Raw genomic sequence first — 21,152 nt, 5'->3', positions numbered from 1 at the left:
GACCAGCTCAAAAGTGAGAGTCCCCCGTTTTCTTTTGTACTTGAGCAGTAGTTTCGTTCTTTAAGTACTTCTTTCTTAATAAACTCTGCCAAATGCCCTCTTCATTAATGAGTTTAAACAGTCATTTACTCAACATAAACCTATTTTGTATATCAAGGTTCTTAATGTCTAACTGACGGTGGGTGAGTACCACTCGCAGGGATTCGTGAGAACCCCGTTTAGATATTCAGCTAGGGAATGAACACGCGGTAAACTCCTGCAATAGCTTGTGAGGAAATAAAGTACACACATGGGATTTTTACCTAGATTTAGGCCTCTCTGAGCATAACAGCCATACGTCTTGTTTGTCTATATAATTTTTAGTGGAGAATGAATTAGAGAGTACAAGAACAGAGCTTGTGCATAAACTCTGTAGACTTTTTTTGGGAGGAGAAGCCGTCCCCTCCCCTTACCGGGTCTATCCTTTTATAATACAATCTTCCTGCGTAAGACGGTACTATCTGGAAAGCAGGTGACGCGTCCCGCCTAGGAGACGTGACCTTCATGCACGGCTGTGGTCGCCGCTCTCTACTTGATCCTTTCTTTCTTGGGAGCCCGGATGCATGCATGCATGGTTTGAGAGTCATTTAATGTTTGCTGTGGGTGCGTGTAGGTACCCCTTCACTTGCGTGTGGCAGAGTTCCATCTCCTAGTGTTGTATGTGTAGTAAGAATAGACATTTATGACTCTACTAACTTGCATGTGCATGTGTGTGGCAGCCATCTTCCTCTCTTGCCTGTGTGTGCCGCATGCAGGTGGCAGGGGTGAGTACTTCCTTCGTATCAAAAAAAACTGACCTTTAGAATAGTGATATGGTCTCCAAAATACAATTTTAACTTCTTATTTTATTAAAAATATTTATCAAAAAATTATATATGTATATTTGTATTTTTCAAAACAAATCTATTCATATAATTTTTATATTTTCAAACTCAATAACTTGAGAGTTATTCAAGATTTATATTTTCAAGATTTAACTCAAATTTTATCCTAAACATCAGATTTTTTTTAGTATGGAGGAACTATTCATTACTCTTACTAGCTAGCACCTGCATGCATGTAGTCAAGTGGTAGAGGTGCCTTGTCTTGTCGAGCCAGTGGCTCTTTAATGTTCGAGTCAGCTAGAACGCTTCCTTCGTAGCGAAGGCAGTTCCCGGCGTCCTCCTCGGTGCCGCCCTGCTCCCTCCGTACTAAAATAAACGTATTTTTTTATTTTTAGAAATTATGTTTGATTGCTCGTCTTATTTAAATTTTTTATATAAATTATAAGATAAATAAAATATTGTTAAAATATAATTAGTTATGTAATAAGTCATAACAAAAATAATAATATTAGTAAAAAAAGTTGAATAAGACAAGCGGTCAAACACAGTTTCTAAAAATAAAAAAATTGTGTTTATTTTGGGACAGAGGAAGAAGGTGCTAGGCTGCTACCCGCGTCCTCCATGGCACCATTCTTGGGTGGTGAGTAGCACCCAGGATCCTCCGAGCTGCACCTCGGGACGTGGAGTTAGGTGGGCCCACCTTGCAGGCCACTTTTTTTGTGCATTTTGTCAGTTAAGCGTCTTCATAAATTGTCTGCTAAGGTGATTTCCAACTGCTCCCCTATACCTCCCCCACCGAACGTAGGGGGTGTTTTGGGGGAGTTGGCGACCAACGATTCCCCCCAAAGCTCCGCCCTATATACGGGGGAGTTGAAACTCCCCCTATATATATGGTGAGTTCCAACTCTCTCTATATCCTAATCACACCGTTTCTTCGCGATATTAATCACGTTTGAGCCCCGTAACATGATAATAATGTGTATTATGATAGTACAAATACTGTATAATTTTTTAAAATTCAAAAACGATAAATAAATAAATAGTTAGTTAATGAGTGATAGTATATAGGGGGAATAGATATGGGGGAATGATTGGAGAGAAGGAGTTATAGAGGGAGGAATCTTTTGGAGGGAGGTAGTAAAATATAGTAAATAGTACGTTTGGGGGGAGTTGGAGAGAGGGAATGGTTGGAGATAGCCTAAGGGGACCCCGTTCCGAGTACGCTGACACTAACCCTCCAAATTCTTTAGATTGACATAAGATATTCCATTTGGCCAATCTATATTTCTTTTTATGTTCTTCAGATTGCCAAAAAAATCTTGACCGGTAGTAATCCAATTTTTCAAGTACCCTTTCGGGACTTCAAAAAAAGATAATATAAACATCACTAAACTAATTAAGACTGAATTTATTAGAACTAAGGGTGCGTTTAGGGCCCAAATTTTTTTGGGAAAATTACTGTAGCAATTTCAACCGAAGATTAGGAGGACTAAATATGATCTAATTGTAAATCTAATTACACGGATGGACGGAAAATCGCGAGACAAATCTATTAAGCCTAATTAATCGTCATTAGAGATTGATTAATGTAGCACAACAATGTCTAATCATTGCATAATTAGGTTCATTAGATTCGTCTCGCGATTTTGCCCGGGGGTTGTGGAATGGGTTTTGTCAGTTATCCACATTTAGTACTCCTAATTAGTGGTCAAACGTTTGAAGTTACTGTAGCGCACGAAAATTTTTGGGAACTAAACGGGCCCTAAGCATCCTCCTACTGATATATGTTTCCATTTCCAACTACTTAGTTTTTTCTCAAACTTTTCCTCTACGATCTGCCAATCTGCATTACTAAGCTTTCTAAACTGTATTAGAATGCCAAGATATCTGAAAGGGTACATCCCAGATTGACAACCAGACAAATGCGAGTATTGTTGTTCCATCCCCTTAGCTTGTCGAAAATAAAAAAATCCACTCTTGTGAAAGTTAATTTTAAGACCTGATAATTGCTCAAAAGCACATAATATCATTTTCATATTAGTTGCTTTTTCAATATCATGGTCCATAAAAAGAATAGTGTCGTTAGCATATTACAAGATAGACAAGCCACCATCTACAAGATGAGGAACAATCCTAGTAACCCGGCCCTCATCTTTGGCTCGGTTTTATTAGGATTGCTAACATATCGACGACAATATTAAACAAAATGTGTGATAGCGGATCCCCTTGTCCTAGGCCTTTCAAAGTTTGGAAATTTTGTCCTATGGATCCCCTTGTCCTAGGCCTTTCAAAGTTTGGAAATTTTGTCCTATTTAATCATTAATTTTGATGCCCACATGACCCCCGTAATGAAAGCTTCAATCCATTCACACCATTTTTGTGAAAAACCTTTCATTCTCAGTGTTTGTTGAACAAAACTCCACTTTACTTTGTCATATGCTTTCTCAAAATCGATCTTAAAAATGACTCCACTCTTTTTCCTATGTAGTTCATGAATGGTCTCATGTATAACAATGACTCCATAGTATTCCTACCCTGGAGAAATGCAGTCTGTGTAGGACTGATAGCTTTTTGTGCTACCATTGAAATCCTATTAGCAGTCACTTTGGTAAAAATCTTGAAGCTTACATTAAGCAAACAAATGGGTATGTATTGCTGAATTTTTTTAGCTTCTTTATACTTTGGTAATATGTTCCAAATTTGAGGCTATAGAGAGGTAGTTCTTGTTTGTGAAATGCTGAGAACAACGCCATCAGGTCATCCTTAATCATACCCCAAAAAGCCTGATGGAATTCAATCGGGAAACCATCAGGCCCTGGGGTTTTATTATGTTCCATTTAAAAAATAGCCTCTTACCTCAACTTCAGTGAACCCTGAGGTTAGCATCTCATTTTCTACGTCTGTTACTTGGGGAATGTCATCTGTTCGAGTCGCATCGGAGTTACAATTATTATTATCTGGTGGACCGAAGAGACCTTTGTAATATGTAGTGATGTATTTCTTTAATTTCTCATCACCACTTATTATATGATTCCCATCTTGTAACTTATAAATTCTCGTTTTTCTGTGTTTACCATTGGCAATCAACTGAAAGTACTTGGTGTTTGAGTCACCTTCTAGTAACTCCTTAACCTTTGTCGGTTGGTACCATTTAATTTCTTCCTCCCTAAGCATTCCCGCTACTCTATTTTTTAAGTAATGTTTTAAATCCACCTCTTGGGAGGATAAAGAACAGGTTTCCGCTTTTTGTCCAGTATATTTTTCTTTTCCCTTTTAAGTACACCGCTTGCATTCTTAGCACATCCCTCAGCCAAGTCTCCTAATCTTAAGTTTCCATCGGGGTGGGTCCTGGATCCACACTCTCCCATACCTCCTTTACCATGTCCATAAAGCTATCACGAAGCAACCATCTCAGTTGAAACTTAAATTGGTGCTGGGTAATGTTCAAGGATGAGTCTCTCGTATTCAACAATAAATTGGTATGATTTGAGATATCACGATTGAGTGCAATGACATTCGAAAGAGAGAATTTTTGCTCCCACTCCGTTGCCATTAAGATTATGTCCAGCTTCTCATAAATTGGTGGTTGTAGAGGGTTAGCCCATATGTATTGTCTACTCGACATCTAACTCAGTAAATTAAGACCATCAATTATAGCATTAAAAAGAAAAGGCCAACGATGATCATAATTATCATTATTTTTTTGTTGGGGCTTCTTAAAATATTAAAATCCCCGCCAAGTAGAAGTGGTTGTTGCTCATGACTACACATGTGTACTAACTCTGTCAAAAATTAACTCCTTGAATTCCGCTAGTACAGGGCCATAGACTACTACCAGCGCCCACTTGAAGCTAACGCATAACTTGCAGCAGGACATGAGAACAATATTATTTCAACCACCATATACACACACAAAAAAAGTTAGGACCGCTAGCTGTCGAGCAGATTTTGCCCCATTTTCCACACGTGCACGTACATATTGACTGTCTCGTTGCTGCATACCAAGGCCAATTTGAAACAGCTCAAGCTGCAGCCGAGAGCCCTCCAGCTTGGCCCTGCGCAGGGGTGAAGCGCGAGCCGGGGTCACGGTCGGGCGTGCCCAGCGTGGGGAAGACGGCTCGCCGGAAATGCAGACAAAAGAAAGTCGGGCAGTGGTGGACACGAAAGTGGCCAAGTAACAGCGGGGAGGAGGCGCCCGCGCTTGCGGAGGATGGAGGTGAACGATCCCGGAGAAGGTCGTCGGCGGCAAGGAGAGATCCTCCTCGCACACAGCGACGTAGACAGGGCCTATGGTCACGACTCACGACAAGCCTCAAATGCTAGTGGGCAAATGAGGAGCTCATACTGTTCGTCAATGTTAGCAAAAGTGCAGAACCACCATCTGAACTAACAAAGTTACATTCCCAGATTGATCACCTCACAAGTCACAACCCCCAGAGGTACAATCTCATTGGAGCAAGTTGGCTGATGCTGCATCAAATCGAGTCGACACTTGGCCGTAGCTCGAGTATATTATTATACATCATTCAATATAACCCCGATTGGGGTTAGCAACTCCTATATTTGGTACATGACCACCTCTCAGTAGATGGGTGTTAGATGGCGCCTCAACTTGGCAGAGCTTGTAGACAACTCCGGGTAACTGTGAAGCAAAAATAACCTTATCAATCAAACCAATTTTCAACCTACTAACTCGTCCAACATGAGCAATGGAAACTGGAGTAACAATCAGATGCATATTTATAGATATATAAGTAGTGGAAATGGGTAAAACAACAAGTGTACCCAACACCAATCCCATAAAAAAAGAACATCAGATCATTTACACTTGAAAATCGTGGAGGAGTTAATTAGATTCCGGTTTGGCATATCCCATATACTAATTGCATCAGCATGCCATTTAGAAAACACTAACCGAATCAAGTGTGGTGAAATTGGTACACAATTGCAGCATGTATAGTAGAACTAAGATGCTGGTAAGCAGAGTATATATACATAGCAAAAGATAAACGTGCATCACCTTTTCAACCAACACAGCAGGATCTAATAGGGTGACAATCTCATGTGCTGTTCAATATTTCACCTCCATCATCTCCACCACCAACTGCCGAATCCACTAGCAAAATAAGTCAAATGAACCAATGAAAACTAAAGGAGGTCAAATGGATAGGATAGAACAAATGTGTGAAAACCATTCGATTAAACCTGCTATTGTACATTCATGTAAAGTAATAACTAGCTTTTATTGCATGGTCATAAATAGGTAAAAGCAGCCAAATCTATTGCCCCAGTGGGCAAAAAAAAATTACTCAGAACAATAATAAGTCCTTATATCATTGGGATGAGGAGTTTGGAAAACCCAATCGATCAGACAAAATAAGATTATCTAGAATTAATCTGGAAGGAAGCTGCTTCAAGAATGACCAACAAATCTAATAAAAAAATATGCTCATGGTAAAAAAGAACTTCAACGAATAAAGGAGCATGACTGCTTAGATGTATATAACATTTGACCTTGTAAGAGGAAACAAAGCATTATTTAGTTCTATGTCTTAAGCTAGTATAAAAGTGAAGACATCAATTGCAGCAGGACTCTTCCACAGAAGTTTATTGGTAGTACTACTATTTCATAAGCTACGATAAATGCGACAGTCATACAGGTCAATCATATAATACGAAGATCAAGACAGATGCATGTTATCTTATTCTTGTTGGAGGGATATTTAATGAAATAATACGACAACAACATTTAAGTTTCCAAGTGTGAAGATGGAGCTACCCAATCACATGTCAGATGGTTCAACTTTACTTTTAATTCTGAGTGTTGTTGACAGAAAAGCACCATATCGTAAACTATGCACACACTGATAGCCAGGCAACAAGCATATGTTGCTACTTGCTTTCACTCTGTTTAAAATATAAAGAATTGTGTGTCCATGAGTTCAGCAACCAGAAAAAGAAAAAAAACTATGATGCATGCTTAAATTAACAGTCAACGTCTAAGTGCATGAGCAACATTTCAGCCAACACATAACAAATACAGTTGTGTTTGGTTACTTTTGCAATACATAGGGATAAGCTAGATTACCTGCAGCGTAAAAGCTTCTGTAGGGATAATACTCAGTGATACAATCATTTACTGCAAGTTTCTCGAACTGCATTGACTCCAGTTGAATCATGAAAATGTCATGAGCTATATAAAGAATAATCTCATTGCTGTCCTCGTCAAACCCTATAATATTTGTTATCCATCTCCTCCATAACAGCTTTAGTGGAAGAAGCTTGTCCAGTTGAACAGTTTTCTGCAGCACCCATCCAAGAACACCATTTGAATTGGCTTTCCTCCCCCATAATTGGATGCTCAGTTCAGACACGATTGCAAGGCCAAGTTCTCTATCTTCAGTCCGCAACACCCGAACGGATGACCGATCTGTGAGATAGGCCCCCTCTGGCTTCTGAATTATGGCTAGACTTTCCATATCCAAATTAAACTCGAGGATGTCACCAAAAAGAAGATGCCAGCAAACTGTATTCCTGACCAGGACACCAGGATCGAACAGTAAGGAAGTAGATGGCATGGTTACTGCGCTTATATCACCCCATTTTCCAGACTCTGATTCATAGAGGCGTGCACATGCAAGATTTTCTTCCCCATTGTTGAACAGTAAGATAAATTTAAAGTGGGGCAAGTGGTAAGCACTCTGTACGTGGTCGTTGCCATTAATGCCAGCAGAACTCAGCACTGCACCATTGAATATGTAGTGGTTATCATCAGACTTCAACTCCGGCGGCAAATCTATGCGGAAACAGCTGCCCGTGACAGGTTCCCACACAACGGCCTCCTAGCAGGTAAGGTCAAGGAAGGCGGCAAAGCCATGGCGGCAGCCGAGGAATATCCAACGCATGCTGGTGGGCTTCGGCGGGGAGAAGCGAGCAGAAGGGATGCGGTCTGGCGCGCTCAGCGTCGGGACGAAGAAGGGTCCGGTGAGGTTGTACATGAAGAAGCCGAGTTGAGGAGGCGTCTTGTGGTGGGCGCGGAAGCGGCGGAGGAATCAGGTGTCCGAGAGGAGGCGGCGCCAGCGCTTGCAGACGAGGGAGGCGCGGGGAAGCGAGGACGGGAGCGGCGGCAGGCGGAGCAGGATCTCCCAGAGGATGTCGTCGTCGTCCGGAAGGTTCGCCGGCGCCGGCGCCGGCGAAGAGCGGGGTGCCTCGCTCATCTCGAATTGGGGGGAAGGCCTGGGAAGGGAACGGACCGTGTTACGCTAGTCAGCCAACGGCAAAATCACAAACCCAGTAGGCAACCAACCTGCAAAATCTCGTAGCCTGGGCAGCAGAGCAGCACCCACCAATCTCCGGCTCGCCGGCACCGGCACTGAGATTTTTGTCGGCGCCGCGGGGCGGGCGCCCTTCAGAATCCGCCGCCAGTGTCTTCTGCAAGTCGCCGTGATGGGGAAGGGACGCCAGGAGAAGAGACGCCCTTTCCCTCACCGGTGAGTGGAGAGGGCCGGGGGGCCGAGGAGGAGGAGCATCTGGCCCTCCGCCTTCGCCGGAGAGCAGCGGGCGAAGTTGAGGGTTCGACCTACACGGTGAGCGGTGGCGGCGCTGAGGTGGGAAGCGATGGGGCTGTGGGCGTGGGGTTTTCTCAGCCATTTGGTCCCACATGTCAGTGGGCTGGTATGATCCATGTCAAATTTGGACCTTAAACACATAGCCCAGAACATGGGTCTTGTTTGGTTCCTACCATAAACCTAGCGCGCATGTTTTCTGAGAGAAGAATTTCACATACATGGAGTACTAAACAAAGTTTATTTGTGAAATTTTTTTTAGAGATGGGTGTAACTTTTCACGACGAATCTAATGATAGTAATTAATTGATGATTGACTACAGTAATGCTACAGTAACCATTATCTAATCACGCGGTCAAAGACTTCATTAGATTTTTTAGGATTCCTAACGTAGGGATTCTGAAGTTAGTTTTATAAACTTTGACACCGTAATTAGCGGTCAAAATATTACTATTCCTAGCACAACCCTAAACCAAACAAGCCATGGCTGGGCGCACACTTTCCATCAAGAGCTCGCTTGTATGATTTGTTTGGGCTGAGCTAGAAGATTTCATATTTTCTTTTTGTGCAGAAGTTTAATTGGGAGCATTTCTCAAAAAAAAAAAGAAGTTTAATTGGGAGCAAAGCTGCATACAAAGATGTCTATAGCAGGACCAGCTATGAAAATCAAATTGCAACGATTCAAACCACTGTGAACAGAAATCACGTAGTACCATATCATGTTCACATATATCTAGTATTTAGAAATTGCAAGTAGCGGCACACACACATTGTAAGGATGGAGTCTCAATTTGCAATTCATCAAGTGCCGTTGCTTCTGAACACAACACATCGTCAGCCGTCAGGTACAAACAACCAAACCATTGAGGTGGGACCAAGTTCAGATAGGCAAACATCCTTCGTACAGTGAAAATCAACCGTCTGCGCTAAATCAACTGGAAAGGGTGAACATTCCACACTGAAGCGCTAACCCAAGCACAAGCCACAGTTTCATTAGACTATGCGTCCCTGAACATAACTGCAGATAATACCAGCAACCTATATAATTTCTTCATCTTGGCACACCTGTTAGAGCATCTCCAAGAGTTTGCTAAATGAGGTTGGCATCCTAGAAAATTTGGCAAAACAAGAAAATTTGGTCTCCAACAGTTTGGGAAACAAGGTTGGCATTTTTAGGGACTTGGCATTCCTCCCGTCCATGCGCGCATATTTGTGCGCACGTATTCTGCTGCGCATCGGGGCATCGGGCGCCGGCCCTAGACTTCCCGCGCGGTCGAGGAAACTTCCTCGCCTCTAGTCGCGATTTTTTCCCGTAGCTGCGACCGTCATCCTCATCGCCAAGGCCGCCTCCTCCCCAGCAGATCCCGACGCCTGCAGGTCTCAGGTTCGTTCTTCCTCTTCTCTGATCCTTTTTCCCGATCAGTTCCTTGATTTGGCCACCTCCTCCTCGATTTTTCTTCTTGATCGTTGTTCGTAGTCATGGTGGATATCAGAGATCCGATATGCCGACGGCGGATATCAGAGATCGGCTTGTATCCCCGCCCTGGAATCTCAATCTGCCCTGCAGATCTCCCGAGAATCCTGACCTCAGCTCGCCCCCTTCAGCAAATTCAGAGTACTGTACTGCCCGTCTGCCCTGCCCCAATCAGAGACAGAGCCCGTTGTGTTGCATCGCCCTCTTGTTCGTGTTCCTCACCAAGACATCGCCGTCGGACGAGGCGGAAAAGGCTTTTGTCACCACTGACTCTGTCTCTGTCTAGTAGTCAATCTAGGGATCTGAATTTGTTCAGCAGGTTGCTTCTAGTACTTTGCTCAAGATTCTAAAACTAAAAGAATGGTTTACTTAATTCGGTTGATATGGTATCTAATTATCTTTTCAAAGTTGATCTGAGTGCTAGTGCTTGTCGGACATTCTACTCGATGCAGATGAGGGAGATGGCCGGCCGGAGTAGATGATGGCCACCAACGCATTGGAGTCCGCGGCTCTTGATCAGGCGACGGGACGACGGCGCGACGCGCGACGGGAGGAACGACGACGGGAGGAACGACGCATTAGTTGATCGGTAATTTTTGTGGGCCTGTTTTTTATTTTTACCAAGCCTAAATGGCAAACTCTTGGAGATAGCCTTCTTTTTAACTTGGCATATATTTTAGCAAGTTGCCAAATCACAAGATTTGCCAAGTTAATTTTGGCAAACTCTTAGAGATGCTCTTACTGTTAGGCAGCACCTGTTACCTGTGAAGCAAATAACCTCATTAATCAAAACGAATTTCACTACCAAGATAATACCAATCAATTTTCAGCAACTTCAAACAGTATGAAATATTTCATCAGTGTAACTGTTTCATTGGTGCGTCCTCGTGATCTACTTGTCAGCTTGATAGGTGATGGTATGTTCCTTTCCAATTTGGGCACCTTTGCAACAGTACCAAACTATTTTTCATTCTCAACAACCATGGAAAAGGAAACAATGAGCACTGGGAGGTAAATTTTGTAGTTTTAAAACTGATACCAATTCACCCAACCTATATTGTTGACATGGTATATGTCTTGGACATGAAAATGACTTGAGCTTCATCAGAATTGAAAATTGAGCCGTCAAAATCATCCTTGGCATGCAGTGTAGAGTGTACTCTCAGCACATGAGGCACATAGGGAGTACTCATGTTTCAGTTCCTTTAGTTCCTACTTAACGGGCAAACTCCCAGCAGTTGGGAAAAATGAGTTGAAATGTCAGAAAAGTGGTATCATGGATGCGAGATCAGGATCCTTGAAGCTAATCGCTTGATGTTATCACACAGGTTACTGGTAATTATGTTCAACAGGAATGGAGGTAATAACCAGCTACCTGAGACATGCTAGCAACTGCTAGGCACCAGAAACCACCGTCCTTGATGATACAATAAATTGCAAGCACCAAGATAAGGAAAAACATTAATTGAAAAAAAAATGCTCTTCTTGTTCCATGCCAACCAAAACATATCTATTGGCAAGAAATGAAGGCACTCTTTTTTTTTTGAACGAACGGGCACGAGATTGTGCCTATTTCCTTGATAAAGAAGGAGGAAACAACCGGCTAGCCGGGAAAGGAAAACAAAAGTTTTAATCTCGCAGTATGAGAGACTCAAGGGCCTTTGCCCCTGCTTTAACCCAGGCTGCCGCCTCACTTTTTATTTTTGCTAGGAGCCCCAAAGCCGAAGTCTCGTGCTTCCTGAAAACTCTTGCATTTCGTTCTCGCCAGACCTCCCAGATCACCAGTAGTGCCAATGAAATGATCGCCTTCCGAGGCACATGCTCGCTGGAAGTGATGTTGGTCCACCAATGCATAGTGTTTTGGCTTGGGCGCCACAGCTGAGGGCTTAGGGTTGGCTGCGCCGTCCAGGACGCGATGGAATTCCACACTCTTCTTGTATAACGGCACTCGGCTATGATGTGCAGTGCTGTCTCGGGGGCGTTGCGACATAGGGGGCAGGAGGGGCTATGCGCCCATCCTCTACGCTGTAATCTATCCGAAGTCCATACCCGGTTTTGAGTCACAAGCCATGCAAAAAATTTGCATTTAGGTGGCGCCCAAGCTTTCCAGATCGTCTGGGCTTTCGTGGCTTTCACACGGCCAAGAAATTGTGCGCAGTAAGCCGAAGCCGTAGTGTATTCCCCGGATGCTGTGAACTTCCATCTTATCTGATCTTCAAGGTCGGGGGTGGAGTTGGACATCGCGAAGCATCCCCCACAGCGTAATGAATTCTTGAATATGGTGGAGCGTAAGTCCCTCAGCTCTTCTCACATCCCGTACCCAGGTATGTCTCTGTAAAGCAGCTGCCACTGTTCTATTTTTTGGCTGACAGGTCTTAAATAGATTTGGTGCGATGTCCTTTGGTCTGCGGCCCTGCAACCATCCTGAATGCCAGAAGCTCGTTCTTTTACAGTTCCCGATTGAAATTGTCGTACAAGCCGCGAAGAGGAGGTGGTCTGTATCGTCGCACGGCGTTTTTGTGCCAATCCAGGCCTTGTTCGGCGAAACCCATTCATACCATAGCCACCTTAATCCAAGAGCTCTCGCAAAACTTTCTAGGTGCATAATGCCCAAGCCGCTATTTTCTTTTGGCAGGCTGCAACTTTCCGAGTTAACTTTGCACTTTCCTCCTGTGAGTGTCGAGTCTCCCGCCCAAAGGAATTTTTTCCGTGCTTTATCGATGTCATCAAGAATAGCAGTTGGCGCCTTCATGGCAGTCAACAGGTAAACTGGTTGTGAGGAGAGCACAGATTTTGTCAGGCAGATCCGTCTGGCTTATGTAAAATGCCTCCCCTGCCAGCCAAAGATCCTTGAAGTTGCCTTATCCACTAAAGGCTGAAAGTCGATCTTCCGCAGTCTCCTAACCGCCAGCGGTAACCCCAGGTACTTGATGGGGAAGTTTGTACGCACCACAGGAAAGCCGGACAAGGTTTCATCCAAGTCAATCTCTTCACAGCAGATCGGTGTGACGCTTGTTTTCAGCAGGTTGGTCCTTAGACCTGTGACCTCACCAAAGTTGTCAAGGATGCGCGCTAAATTTTGGATATCCAGGTGGTCTGGTTTGGCGAAGATCACCGCATTGTCCGCATACATGGAGATTCTGAAACGGGCGACTCTCCCTCGTAGCTTGTGCAGGAGTTTTAGGTCGATGGCCTTGGAGAGTAGTCGGTGTAGAGGGTCGAAGGCGAGGATGATGAGAAGCGGAGAGAGCGGATCACCTTGCCTCAAGCCGCGCCCGTGCTGGATGGGGTCGGACGGGAAACCATTAAGCAGAATTCTAGAAGTGGAGGTGGTGAGTGATGCTGCAATCCAGTTCCTCCAGCGTTGGGGGAAACCTCTATGTTGCATCAAGGCAAGAAGGTAGTCCCAGCGCACCGAGTCAAAGGCTTTTGAGATGTCTAGCTTGATAAGAAGTGAAGGTGTCCTGTTACGGTGGAAGCGGCGCGCAATATTTCTGACGTAAAGGAAGTTGTCATGAATGCTTCTTCCTTTTATGAAGGCACTTTGGCAGGGGGAGATGAGTTCCTTCATTTTTGGCGCTAGACGTAGTGCTAGTAATTTGCTGATGATTTTTGCAACGGCGTGGATGAGACTGATTGGCCTGTAGTCCGTGATCGACTCTGCACCATCTTTTTTAGGGATCAGGACCATGTTTGCTTTGTTTACCAAGTTGAGGTTCGTGCAGCGCCCCATGTGAAAGTAGTTGACAGCCGCTACAACATCCTGCTTGATGATGTTCCAGCAAGCTTTGAAGAAATTTCCCGTGTAGCCATCCGGCCCTGGCGCTTTATCATGCGGCAGTTGTTTAATGGCAGCAAGCACTTCCTGCTCAGTGAAAGGATCGTCCAAGGAGGTTAGGTCCACCTTGGGGAGGCATAGGGCATCCCAGTTGAGGTCACGAGAAGCAGGAGGCGGGTCTGCCATCATAGAGGAGAAGTGGTCCTGAATAATCTGTTGTTTGTCTTGGTGGGAAATAGCCCAGCCCTGTTCTTTTCGCAGGCGTTGAATGAAATTTTTCCGCCTTCTAGAGTTAGCCTTGAGGTGGAAGAATTTGGTATTAGCGTCGGCTTCACGGATGTAATTGACTCGCAAGCTTTGTCTTTTCCTGGCCTTCTCAATTACAGCCCAACCAAGGATGCGATTCTTGAGTTTGCTCCTCAAGCGATGTTCAGGATCCGTAAGGTCTCTCGTTTCTTGAGCAATGTCCAGTCTCAAAATCACCTCTTGGGCCATTAGAAGCTTGAGCTTTGCATCGGAGATTAAAGACTTGCTCCATCTCTTTAAAGCTTTAGAAGTTACGTGGAGCTTGTGACCTTTAGAAGGCACTCATAAAACATGAAATATTTACATGATCAACAATATGAGTAACTGTGGAAATAACTAAACTGCAAGCATGCAAAATTTCATGGTTGGGCATATCTAATCTAAGAAAAAAAATCTCTACTTAACATCAGTCACTTAGAAAAAACAATGGTTCACATATGCGCATATGACGAATGATAAAGGATCAAATCGAGTCTTATTTTAATTGAGGTCCAATTTATTGAGGGGAATGAACCGACGAACCATTTTGTTGTGCTCTGGTTCGTCATCTTACATCCCAATGCAGCTCTTTTTGGAGCATATATATTAAAAAATTACAACTACAAAACAGAAAAGCAAAAAGCATAGCATAAGATATTTAAATCACACTTATCTAAATCAATACAACACTTTACCAGATCAAACAGGGAAATCAGCTTGTGCATTGTTCAACATTTCTGATCTATCATCTCCACCACCAATGCCCCAGCCTACAAGAGAAAAGGTACAATGAAGCCATGAAGCTGAGGCATCTGTAAGATACAACAAAACATATGTATATCAACTATCCATTATGAGATTTTGTAAATTGAGAAAAATTCTATCTTTTATCAAAAGGCTTGAGATAGAAACAAAATCTACTGCCACCACAAAATTAGTAAGAAAATAGACATCTATCTAATTACATATTAATGAAACATGTTACCAGCCATCTTCAGACTACTAAATGTGCTAACTGAACTATTCACAAACAGATCGTTCAGCTTTGCTTTTATGTTTGAGCATTGCCGATTTCTTAATGGTAGAAATTAGGAAGCTCATGCTTAAGAAACAGTATAAGAAAGCATCATGGAATATTTTACGCAAGCATCAGGAGCCAGGGGATGACAACAATTTTTTTTTCTGCAAACTTTAAACAATTCCACATAAAATTAAGAAAACTACACTGCTATTAGCTCACAACTAGATAAAGGAACAAAAAAATTACAATGCGTGATTAAATAGCTATTTCTGCTCTATCTTAACAATTAAGAAATGAACAATATTTCAGTTATCACATACCCAGGATGGTCAAATTTGGTTACTACTGCACTATGAAGAAAAGAGAGCAACTATTACCGGTAGTATAGAAACTTGTGAAGGGATAATAGCCACGGGCCCAGTTGTCTTTGGGAAGGGTAGTGAACTTCATTGACTCAAGTTGGATCATGAAGACACCAATAGCCGTCCAGAGAAAAATAACATTGTTATCCTCATCAAACCCCACTATTGCTGTTGGCCGTGTCTCCATCAATGGTGTTAGTGAAATGAGCTTGTCCAATTGAATAGTTTTCTGCAACACCCAACTGACAACATGATCCGAGACGGCAGTCTGATCCCACAACTGGATTCTCTTTTGACAAGATTGCAATTCCAAGTCCTCCATCTGCTGTCCGCAAGAGATCAACGCGTGAATCATCTGTAACATGGATGTCCTCTGGCATCTGGATTACATCTAGACTCTGCTTATCTGTATCAAACCGAAGGACGCCACCGCCTCTGTTATGAAGCAACCAGCAAACTGCATTTCCAACCAGGACGCTAGGCTGAGCCAAAGAAGTAAACGGTGGAACCGCAGTTGAGATGATATTGCCCCATTTTCCAGACTCTGAATCGTAGAGGCACGCCCATGCAAGCTTGTACAGTTCATTGCTGAGAACTGTGACCACTTTAAAGGTGCCCGAGCAGCAATTCCTCATCACCGCGCCGTTGTACATGTCGCACTTGAAGGGGTGCCGATCATCCCTCTGCATCTCCAGCGGTATAGCTATGTTGAGCCGGAAGCCGGTGACGGGGTCCCACACGACAGCCTCAAACTTCCGCCGGTTGAAGAGGAGGGCAAGGCCGTGGCGACATTCGCGGAAGAACAAACCCTCTCTTCTGGGGCGATTCGGAAAGGAGAAGCGCGCGGGTGGGATGCGGTCGGGGGCGGCCAGCGTGGGGGTGAAGACGGGTATGAGCCCATCGTCGTTGTCGATATCCACGAAGAAGAAGCCAAGCATTGGGGGTTTCCGGTGGTGGGCCCGGAAGCGGCGGAGGAACTGGGGGTCGGAGAGGAGGCGGCGCCAGCGCTTGCAGACGAGAGACGCGCGGGGGAGGGACGACGGAAGCGGCGGGAGGCGGAGCAGGATCTCCAGGAGGATGTCGTCGTTGTCCGGCAAGGACGTCGGCGCCGGCGAGGCGCGGCACCCGCCCATCCCGTCGCCGCCGTTGGAGCTGAGGAAGGCGGCGGCAGCGCCGTGGGGGCGGGCGCCCCGGTCACCTAATGTGTTGTCGTGTTGGGGAGGGGAGGAAGCCCAGAAGAGCTAGGTCTCACCGGCCAGTGACCGCGGCGGCGGCGGAGAGGCTCGAGGAGGAGCATCTGATTTTTTTTTTTATTATGGGAAGGAGCATCTGATCTCTATATACGATTCATGCATCAAAAGAGGGCACAACATCGTGCCACGTCATCAAGAAAAATCGTGGCAGTCGATCCAGCAACCAATGGTCGGCGGCCGGCCGCGGCTGGACGAGCCCATCCTCCCCGCGGCCCGCTCCTCGCGGCCGCTGGCCAAGGCCACCCCCGGCGGCTAAAGCTCCTCGCAGCGCCGCTCCGCCCCTCTTCCCGCGCACCTGCCGCGGCCGCCGCTCCGCCGCGCCCTGGACGCCCCGCCGCGGGATCTGGGTGGCGCGCTCGAGCAGAGGCCCCGACGCGAAGACGGCACCCGACTTGCGCGCGCCATCACCGGGTCCCGACGCCGCCGCGCGCCTCCGCCTCCGCCTCCGCGGCCCACCTCGCCGCGCCGCCGGGATCCGCCGGGGAGGACCGATCTGGAGCTCTGGCCATGGAGCCTCCGCCTCGCCGCCGAAGGGAGGTGGCAGGGGAGCCCGTCCGCCTACGCGTGCGTTGCAGGCCTCCACGGCCGTCGCCGCCGCAGGCCCCGCAGAGGAGGCCGCTGCCGTTGTGGCCCCGCGCGGAGGAAGCCGTGGAGGGAAGGAGGCCGGCCCGCCGCCGCTGCGGAGCTCGAGCTCCAGCCAGGCGGCCGCATCGAATCAAGGGAGAAGCCGCGCCCGCCGCGCCACTACTTGGGTTGCCGTCGTGGCCCAGGCGGTGCTCGCTGTCGCCCGGGGATAGAGGAAGGGGCCGGTGAAGTGGGGGGCGCTAGATGGCGGAGCTCTGCGGACGAGGGGGAAGAGCGCGGCCGTCACGGGGAGCAAGGGTGCGGCCGGCACTGAAGTTCCGGCACGCGCTCCGGAGCTCCCCCGCGGCCGAGCTCACCGGCCTCCTGTTCATTGGGCTTGCACGCGCCAAGATGCACCCCACTTTGACCGGCTAACAGGCGCTCGCCGCTTCGTCGTGCTCGCCCGTCGCCCGTCGCCCGACGAATCCAGCGCCTCCGACCGCGGGCACAACACAGCATGGGGCACAGACGCTGTTCAGCGGCGAGTCCATCGCGTTCATGGTGGTCGGCGGCAACAGAAGGCCTTGCAATTAATGGCGCCACGCAAGCGAGGCAGCGGCAAGGAGCATGCCGACATGCGGCCAGCCGGCGGTGAAGCGCCTCGACCACCACGGCGTGCACATGCGGTAGCGCCGTAGCGGTGAGGAGATTGAGCAGTACTATTGCCCGAGCCTGTGCTTGCTGTTTTTTGTTTGGCTTAGGCCATCGTATGATTGAAGCTCTATTACCAAATTCCATCTTTCTCTTGCCGATCACATCGAATGTGTGATGAAGGTGCACGTGTACCACCTGACCTTAGGCACGTGATCTGCATATACTCAAATCGATTTCAGTTTTCCTTTTTGTTATGAGTAGTTTCATGCATATTAGCTGTTTGATGAAATAGCGAAAAGTATCTGACTTGCATTTTCTTTAGCAGACTTTGCTTGAATTCCAATTTTCATGAAAACTATATTTACTACAATAGATTCTAACTACAACGATAGCCTTTTTAATTAAGAAAAGATCAACTGCTATATTGTTCTGAAAAAAAACATGAATGTTGATGTACCAGATGCTGCCCTGATATGCAAATTGAGTGAGACCAAGTATATTAGTATCATTGGAGCAGTACATGACACTGATAAACTGATATTTATGGAATATCCTATATTACTCATTTAAGTTTCTTCAAAGCAATTGTGAATTGAACAGTGCATCTAAATCATTTAACCTCCTTTATTGTTATTATGTTTCTCTAGGAGCAATTGCAATTCACAATTTAAAGATAACTATGGATCATGGTGGATAGCTCAAACCTACAGCAACACAAGGGATCTGCACTTCTACAGGAAATAAATATCAACTCTTTGTTCAACAGTTTACAGCTACGGTTATGATCTGCAACCAACATTTGTAACTGAACATGGCCAACGACTGGTCACGGGATTTCGCTGGCACCTTGCTTACTAGCTTTGATATGCTTTCCTTCCTCTTTTATGAGCACAAATGATAACCTTTGAAGGTTCAATTTATATGATCCACAACTTTGTATTAAATATGTAACTTTATCAAGGTATCATGTACTATTTGCATACACTCAGAATCCATGAATCACATAAATATAATACTACCACAAATATCCCAAATGTGTATAGCTTTGTTCAAAAATAATTTGAATTCACATCCAAAAAGTGAAATGGTATTGTGATGCTTATTGTTTTGCCACCGCATAACACTGGCTCTCCTCACCAGAGGGAGCGGCAAAGTCGCGCCAGGTTTCAGTCTGATTACGGAAAGGGAAAGGCGGCGCCGTGAGCTGAGCTGGAGCAGTCTCCCTCCTCCTTCAGCCATGGGGGTAATAGTTGGCCAAATAGGCCACTCAGCCCGACTCGGCCTAGGATAAGGCCCGGCCCTATATGGCGCGATCAGCTGGTCGGGCTGTGCCGGGCCGCTCGGCGTGTTCATAGCCCAAGCATGACCCTAAGCTCCCATAATAGGGCTGAGTCGGGCCGCTAGGCATGCTGGGCCCTCGTGCTTGTGCCGGCCCAGGCACTATGCCACAGATTTGGAACGGATGGGCGGTGGCCGATGGGGACATGGCGAGCGGTCGGAGTGCACCACGGTGCGGGAAGGCCGGAGGAGCCACGGCCCCGCGGCTGAAGCGGAGGTCGTAGCACCGCTGCGGGGAGGCTGGACGGGTGGCGTGGTGAGGGCCAAAGCGCCGCACGTGGGGATGTCGAAGGGGCGGGACGGCGAGGATGGAGCGCTGCGTGCTGGGGGGAGGCGCAGTGAGGCCAGAGCACCACCGCGTGGAGGTCGGAGGGGCGGCGCGGCGCGGCGAGGCCGGAGTGCCCCCATGGGAGGCTCAAGGGGCGACGCCGAGAGGCCGATTCAGAGGCGTGTGAGGGCGAGAAGAAAGGAAGTGGGTGGCGGCCGGGGAGGAAGTGAAAAATTAGGATTGAGGGAGAGAATTGAGTATATATGACAATATGTGGTCTGCTAATGGGCCGTTGTCGGGTCTGTTTTTAGTTGGGCTGTGCTCGGGTTAGCACTACGGATCGAGGTGGCGGCCCAGGCACGGCCCGCTAGAGTGGCTCGGGCACTATGGGAATCGTGCCAGACTGTGCTTGAACCCATTTGGCCAACTATAGAATGGGCAATTGCTACATTTGGAGGTGTGCGTGAGGATAAACATAAACATTCGGCCCAAAACTTGGTGCTTCATCGGAGCATGCAGCTGCAGTCCGTTGTCGACTTGGGCTTCCAGGCAGAGCTACTAGTAATTTTCGAGCCCGCGCAGGAGAAGGATTATTTTGTCTCATCTCAGGGAAAAAAATAGCTGGAGGATTCATTAAGGCCAGATTTGGTTTTTTCAATTTAAATCATAAGTCCTGTCACATCTCATGTTTGAATAGCAATTAGAAATACTAAATATAAATTTATTACAAATCTGATTTTATAAGTTGTGACTTAATCACGAGACGAATCTATTAAGCCTAATTAGTTCATAATTTGACCATTAATTGCTACAGTAGTCATTCACTAATTGTGCATTAATTATATTTAATAGATTCACTAGAACTCTAATTGCAATTTATGCAACTATTTTTATATTAAGTTGACATCTGAACATTCGAATTGACATCCAAACATTCAATGTGACAGCTACTTAAAAAAACTAAACAAAACCTAACTCAAAGGGAAACACGATTAGAATTACAATTTCAAGCAATATAATCTTCTCGACACACTTATTGGACCCTATAAGCGCCACATTCTCTCAATTGTGTATTCTTCTTTTTTTTGTCGTGATCCGGGCAGCATGATGCATCAAGATTCCGAAAGAAGGATCAACACTTCGAAGTTGTTCATCTTTCTTCACACCACAATGGATCAAGCCACTAAGGAAGGGGATGTCGATTACAACAAAAGGTCCGATTGGGCCGTTTGGAAAGTCTTCTCCTAAGATAGCTTCACCGGTAGAGTTAAATTTTTTTTTTACCTAGCTTACCTCAGCTTACAAAACAGCTTCACACTACAGCGTCGCAAATTTGTGCAATGAGGTGAAGCCGAAACCGATAAAAACCCTCTCAAACTGGCCCTAATACTGGAGTTCTAGCCATGAACTTGACCTCCTTATCCCTTAGCCTTCTCGGTACTGCTGCGTATAGTACCATATATGAGGTTAGGAGGTGTGATCTCTATAAGATTCCTCATCCTTTTCAATTCGTTAGAAGGAAACTAGAGGGGGCTGAAGGCATGAGCTCCACTCCCCGCACCCCGCGCCCCACCTCCCCCTCGCCGGCGACTACTCCGGCGCCGGCGCCCAACCACCCCAACCACACCCCGCCACCCAGATCCAGCCCTTGCGCCTCGCCTCCCTTCGAGGAACAGGTCGATTACTCATTCTCCCCTAGCCCAGGCCACTCCACCAGCGGCCTTGG

General features: G+C 46.1%; 2 long non-coding RNA genes across 3 annotated transcripts; one reads left to right on the top strand and one right to left on the bottom strand.

Annotated features, from left to right (window-relative positions):
• Positions 1-5,243: 5,243 nt before the first annotated feature.
• Positions 5,244-8,489, bottom strand: LOC120698961. 2 transcript variants are annotated; one of them, XR_005685144.1, is made up of 4 exons: positions 8,170-8,489; positions 6,952-8,099; positions 5,884-5,979; positions 5,244-5,505 (listed from the first exon to the last, which is right to left on the bottom strand). It is a non-coding gene; the product is annotated as an uncharacterized LOC120698961 (long non-coding RNA). The 2 variants fall into 2 exon arrangements; XR_005685143.1 differs by having other exon boundaries at positions 5,884-5,967; positions 8,170-8,488.
• Positions 8,490-16,729: 8,240 nt separating this feature from the next.
• Positions 16,730-18,847, top strand: LOC120698960. The gene is made up of 2 exons (XR_005685142.1): positions 16,730-17,866; positions 18,468-18,847. It is a non-coding gene; the product is annotated as an uncharacterized LOC120698960 (long non-coding RNA).
• Positions 18,848-21,152: the final 2,305 nt, after the last annotated feature.

Source organism: Panicum virgatum, chromosome 3K (assembly GCF_016808335.1).
Source record: "Panicum virgatum strain AP13 chromosome 3K, P.virgatum_v5, whole genome shotgun sequence".
Taxonomy (NCBI): domain Eukaryota; kingdom Viridiplantae; phylum Streptophyta; class Magnoliopsida; order Poales; family Poaceae; genus Panicum; species Panicum virgatum.
Note: the sequence above shows the minus strand (reverse complement) of the source record. Positions and strands in the feature narration are given on the sequence as shown.